We start from the raw sequence: 6,977 nt of genomic DNA on the forward strand, positions 1-6,977 counted from the left end.
AAAAAAAAAAAAAAAGAAAATCAGTCACACTTGTCAAAGATAAAAGTTCTGAAGCTCTAAGATTTCTTTTCCTCCACAACATAAGCATACTTCAGTCCGTAACTGCTAGTTCCCCACACAAGCCCATCAGTGCTCAGAAGTCTGACCTGGAGGGAGAAGCCTCTCTAAATGCAGGAGCTAATTCAATCACTATGTCGGCTTAGCTTTGGGGATCTTATACGTCACTCATGTAAATCTGGGTTGATCTGTTGTGGTTTCATGATGCATTCATTTAGGACATCAAGCTGGATCCACGCCATGACACCAAACGCTTCATCCACTGCTTTGTTTTACCTTCTAAGCCGTTCAGATCTTTTAAAGATTTCACAGTTAAATTTAACATGCCAACAACATCAATCCCAATACACTAATATTGGCAGTTCATCAACTAGTGGTTAAGAACTGAAGTAATCGTAAAACTTATGGCCACATAATTCATAGCCACCTCATTTCAGGTAATGGTAATGTGATGTATTTTCATGATGCAATACATAATAAAGTTACCTACAAACAGGAAGCACAAATTTCGCCAACACTACTCCTCCTATATAAAAGTCACATGCAAAAAGCCACGTACAAGCATCAGTACTGGCATTTGCATATAGTCTTGGCCTCACAACCACAAAGCTTACTTGTATACCCTGCAGATCAAATATCAGTTTCTACTTACTAACGTGTTACTACTACAACACGATGGCTTCTTTTCTGAATACAGAGATATATACAAAAACCCTCGTCCTAAAAAGAAGCCTCATGTTTCTATTTTTCTGTCTTACTGAAGATGCAGCTTCTCTTAGTGAGGATGTTCTAGATATTCCCTTGTCCTGCCATCAGCTCCATAAGGTACTAGAGCCAGATGCTTCCAGCTCACACGCACGCTCGTGCAAGGACAAGGATGCATTTATATAATACAGTCCAAGAACCAGAATAAAATTGTTCAGATACAACACCCACATTTTGTCTTTTTTGCCAAGTACAGCTGCCAAATACTGGGCTAGATTTTTAAAGATGAACCACAAATCAAAAATTTAATAAGATACAAATTTAACATTTTTTTCATTATGGTGGAAGAAGACAAAAGGAGAAAAAAAATGCACAGTACTCAAAATTTCCTTCTGCTTTCAGCAAAGGCTACTGACTCAAAGTAGTTAATTGGAAGTTGATTACCATATAGTTTCACAAGTTCCATTAACAAGTTCCATTAACTGTAGCAGTTCTTGGCTACCTCTACAAAAATCTTAGTCTAAAACTGCTACTCAGAATATTAAGTAGAGTCTGTGGCACAGAGCAGGGTAGACTGCTCTTTCCTTCGATTTGTCTCATTCCTTAAGGTGATCATTCTTCAGGAAGAATAACATGCAGTTACGTGATTAAAAACAGAGACATTAGCCATTGTCTCTACAATGCCTTATAGTAAAGGGTGTAGCAAAGAAGGTAATCCATGTATCTGGTCTAATCTTTCTAAGCATTTCTTCTGAAGGTACTTGATTCAGCAGAAGTTCTATTTCCAGTCTGCTGAAAGTGAATCTAGACAGCAATTCAGCCAACTATACTTCCCACAAAACAAGGAAAGGATATATCATATCCTGAAATACTTCTGTTAGTGGAAGAAGGACAAGTGCTCAGAGATCCTCAAATGTGAAGTTGGTATTTATCTGAAGATTTAAGTTTGTGGATGTAATAGTTTGTGTAAAAGTCACGTGACAGAGTACACACAATTTGGAAAAACTGTAATATTCAACTGTCTATTTCTTTTGCCAGGAAGCCAAAAAGTTCTTGGGTCTCTCAAAGATGATTTGCATCTTTTAATTTTATTGCTTCTTGACAGTCGACTTTTAAAAAAAACAAAACAAGACGTGCACAAGTTTTCCTTCATTACTCCGATATATAACAGTTGTACCACTTGGAATGGAAATCACAGCATGTACATGAAGGCATGGATAAAGAAAAAGTGAATGGGTAGATCTGACAGAACTGGACAAACATAAGAGAGTTGGCTAAAACAATCCCTAAGCTACCCATACCTCACAGAAGATGCATTCAGCTCGTGAACAACGTTAAGCTACAAATACGAGGAACAGACAGCAAATCTGCCTCCAAGATGCAGCTACTGACCATCACAGTTTCCTTCTGCTGCGATGAAGAAATTTCTACATCCCTCTTTACACTGATTCAAAGCACAGAGTAGTGTTTTGAATTTAGTTTCTAAAAGTAGTCAATTGAAAACATTATCTCAGTATCATTGTCAAGACTTCCTACTGCTAACAGGTTACATTTCAGAAAGGTTAAAGTGCAGTGCATTTTCCAGTATTCCAAAAATTTCACTCATCTTCTCTAATATCAGAGGTTAGATGATATTATATACTTCCATGTACTATTTATATGCACCGGGGTGGTATCAGATTATTCAGACACTACTAGAAGCACACATACTCCATGCTACTCATTTGCTACAACAATCTGTAAAGGCTGGAATCGCTCTCAACTGTTACAACTAAATGCATCACAATAAAACCTGTACCAATAAAGCCCAAGTCCAATATGCAAAGCTACTTTCAAAGTGTGCTTATGCAGAATTTTACACCGTGTGGACTCCAACAACCCCTCCACACACCAATGTAGTAGATCGTCACATCAGCTGATCTCCTCCTTCTAAATAAAACATTTTCCCATTAACAGTAACTCTGAATGTACCTCTATGCATAGCAGTGTCCTCACTAAAACTGCAAAGTATTGTCTTTTCTTCTTAAGCAGCATGCTCTTCTTTTAATAACTGACTTGACGTGTGGACAATTGCACCCGCAATTCCCCTCACAAAACCAGGAGAAGCCAGCTCCGCCAGCCAGCGGAACCATTCCTACCAGCAGCTTCCTCAGAGTCAAGCACAGAAGATGCCCCAGCAGCTATACCTAACCAGTAGGAGCATGTCCTTTGGTGTGATTTTTAAATATAATTTTGAATTTATAATAAATCACTATTGTTTCATTAAAAGGATACTCAGAAATGACCTCCATTAGAATATTCACTGCTGGAATAGGAGATCTGGATCAGAAGACTTCATTTTGTATGGTGATGTTCAAGTAATAAAAGGGATTGATACCTGCAATTTATGGAAACTAAGGCCAGCAGAAATAAGGGATTTGCCACAGACTGCAAGATGTCCAGTGCAAATCTGAGAACCTTCATTTACCATCACTCTCCAGAAAACAAAGCCACCTTGCTTCATGGATAGCACTGGGAAGTACTTAGACATCTGTTTGGATTGAGGTTTTTTTTTTGTGGGGAAGACTATAGTAATTAATCTGCCCTTAGAAATATCAGGCACTAAACATATTTAAGTATTTTTTTTTCCAAGGAATTATCAAGTGAGCCAGGGAACAAGATACATAAAATTAAAGTACTTGATAAATTGAAACTGCTACAGTAAATAATTATAGTTGAACAATAAATGAAATTAAAACATTACATTTTCCTATTATTTTTATAAGGAGTATCCTATATATCCCAAGTGTAACTTACATTCATGACCCTGGAAGAAAATCAAGGGCTGCTATTTTGATTTCTGGTCATGATTACTGCTCAAATTAGTCTGTGGTAAATTTGTTAAAACTACCAGAAAAATAATATTATATTGCACATTTAAAAACCACCATTCTGCAAATCCATACTAAAAAAAAGCAATATAACTTCATTTCATGTACTTTCTCTAAACACAGCACAGAATGTTTAACACTAAAGAACAGTGTTCAAGAACATCTGTCGATTATGCATGATAGTTTTGTCCTATTATTATATTCCTTAATACTTCAGCTATCTTTTCTTTTTATATGGTATGAAGCAGGGAACAAGGATTATTGTTTTACTCCAATTCAAGAAGTATGAACGCTCACTCGAAATAATTGACATTACTAAAAAACTATCTGTTCTTTAAGAGGGTGCTACTAAAACTGTAATTGAAAGCCAATTTCCAGTTTCAAACACCTGTTAATGTACACAAAAGAAAGGCAGTATTTTAAATAGCCTCTCAGCTTAGTTACTTTCTGCAGTACACCCGTACAGACACTGTAAAAATACATTTGTCATTAGGATATCAAATTTATCGAGCCAAAGAACTGCTGTTCACACACAGCCTGGAGGCTGTACTTAGCCTTCATGGGCACAGATGGTGGACCAGTACGCTGACTGTCTTTACCTTTGGCAACCAAAGAAAACCCCACAAATACTAAAACAATACACATAACTGTAATGCATTTGGTAACCTGGTCCCCTATGAAATTTAGAAAATATGGTATGACTGTATGCTTCTATGAAAGACAAATTCAAACAGCTTAAATTTCTACTGCAACAAACAACAGTTCTTAAATACTTATTATTTTACATTTACAAACATTAGCAGACATTGACAGGGCCAGCCCGTGCATCGGTATTACTTTACAATGCCCAAGAGCCAAGCGAGGCACCTTACAACGCAGTTGAATAAGAGTTATTCGTACCCTGCAGAGCCTACAAATGTAGTACAGACATGACCTAATGGTGCTGGTCACAAAGCAGTGGGGAGGGGAAGAGTTCTTAAGTCTGGGCAGCAACCTGCAGGTTCTTGACCCAGGCTCGGCATTAAAGTATGTAACAAGATCAACATTTGTCCTAAATAAGCCCGAACTGCACGTCCCACAATCTATTTTGGTTTTTGATCAAGTCATACCTCACTTGTCCTTTGAATCCAAAAAGTCAACCTTCAATGAAGTAAATGCAATTTAATTTTTTCTGTCTTTAACTAAGTCCTGAAACACTTCTAACACCTCATAAAACATTAATTTGTTGGTACCTACCTTTAACTTCTATATTCATGAATTTTAATATTGGCATGTGAGACTAGCCAACATGCCTCTTGAAAAAATACTCTTTTTCTTTAAAAAGTGGTATAACTGTGCAGCCTGAATGACATTTACTGAATGAGAAATTAGGTGGGACAACACATCCTAAAAAGAATTCAAAACTATATTAGTTTGAAGAGATTCAATCCATGGAAACGTGTCTTAAAATTTAAAAAAGGGCAAAACATTCTCTGCTAGTGCTGTGGCTGACATACAATCAGCTGCATTTCAAATGTTTGTGAAACCACAAAAGCAAAATGCATCCAGAACAAGTCCTTATGTACAACAGGACTGACGTAACACAAATAGTCTAACGATAAGTACTTTTTCATATGCAGAATTAGAAAAAAAAATTAAAAATGCACCTTACATGTCAGGTGGATACGTTGGAAAGTTCAGGCAGGGTGTTTTAATCTCTAGCATCCTCTGGAAAATCCCTTTTAGTTAAATTCTAAGAAAACAAGCTTATCCCTCTGATGTTTGATAAAAGGACACAACTTCAAGAATTTCTTTTGAGGATTGTTTGTCGTTTCTCCAAATGTTATATTGTTATAGGATATATTGTTATCCTATGTACTTAACTCTGACTCATTTCTTGTTTTCAAAAATTCAAATTCTGTTTATTTTAACAGCATATTACTGTTACTGGAATATCCCCAGAGAGAGAACTGGATTTATATTTTCAAAGAAAATGATAAAACAAAAACAAAGTCTGTCAGCTCTGACACTAAAAAAAGAAAACAAAAATGCACACTTGGCCATGTAAATGCTTCAAGTTACTTGCAATTTGCTGCAATTCATCATATATTTACTTGTGTGTGTTTCTAACAGAACAGTAGTACTGCTAGGCTTGTTACAAGTATTCAAACGGGTTGCTGAATATGTATGACTTCTAAAGCTAACTTCTTACATGAGCAAGCTACCAGCAAGTGACATATATTAAAAAAATATCTTCCTCTTTCCAGAGCAGGTTCCAGTTTGCTCCAACACATATTGTTATGTGACTACGGGTCACTGAATTGCAATTACAATCAACTGCATAACTCCTGGAGATTTCAGTGGGACATTTTCTTTTTCCAGTAAGTAACAAAGATGATCACCCAAGCCACTAGGTGGAAAGCCTACATTTCAACTTCAGTCCAAAACTGTATTTTGCAGCTGTTAAGGCTCTACATATACAGTGGATACCCTGCAATGCTACAGAAAGATAAAGCAAGGACCATCAGCAGTAGAGTTCCCTATCTCTGAAAGGCAACAAATTCAGTTGGGGATCTTCCTGAAAAGTGCCAAAGGACAAGAGGAAAAAAAAAAGATTATACTGATAGAGATAGGGAGAAGGAATAGTACATTTCTAGAGGGACAAGACGGAAGTCATACAGCAGTGAGTCTGCTCATATGTGGGAATTCTGTTTAGTCTGGAGTCAGTGCCCATCCATCCCCCTGCAGCAAACAGGTGAGGAACAGCAGCTCCTCGGTATAGAGTTCCCACTGGCCTCACTCAGAGCAAAGGGAGCCCCCAGGAGATGCGAGGAGCTTGGTAAAAGCCTGTAAAAACACACACGTTTCTTCCAGCTCCATTGAAGACACATTGGGGTTCTTCTCACTCCTCTTTCATGTGGAATATGCTACCTGGAATATTTTTAAAAACTACCAAAAAAAGGATAAATTCCTTTAAGGGTATTTTCTAGAAAGGAAAAATTTCTATAGTAGATACATATTTTACTGTATCCTAGATTTTTAATATAAGCAACTTCTTCTGCTCACTGGCTTTCTCAAAGTTAGTACACAAACACAGTTAGCACTACACCAGGTGACTCATATCAGCAATGCACTGACAATATATTTAATACAATGACATATCCACTCCCTCATTAGAAAAGAATGCATATGCCAAACAATGACATTCAGGTTTTTAATCCCACACCAACAAATTTAGTCACAATATAATTAAGAGGAAAAAAAAATTATGTAAAGTGACACCACCTCCTCAAATGCTTGCTGGAAAAAGCTTTTAGGTAATTTGACCTTCTTCAACCCCTTCACCTCATCACCCTCCTCCCCCCC

General features: G+C 37.0%; 1 protein-coding gene across 2 annotated transcripts in view; it reads right to left on the bottom strand.

Annotated features, from left to right (window-relative positions):
* The window catches only part of SRBD1 (S1 RNA binding domain 1), a 131,709-nt gene that overhangs the window by 20,586 nt on the left and 104,146 nt on the right, over positions 1-6,977 (bottom strand). The gene's annotated exons all lie outside the window — the stretch shown is intronic.

Source organism: Calidris pugnax, unplaced genomic scaffold (assembly GCF_001431845.1).
Source record: "Calidris pugnax isolate Ruff unplaced genomic scaffold, ASM143184v1 scaffold24, whole genome shotgun sequence".
NCBI classification, from domain to species: Eukaryota; Metazoa; Chordata; class Aves; order Charadriiformes; family Scolopacidae; genus Calidris; species Calidris pugnax.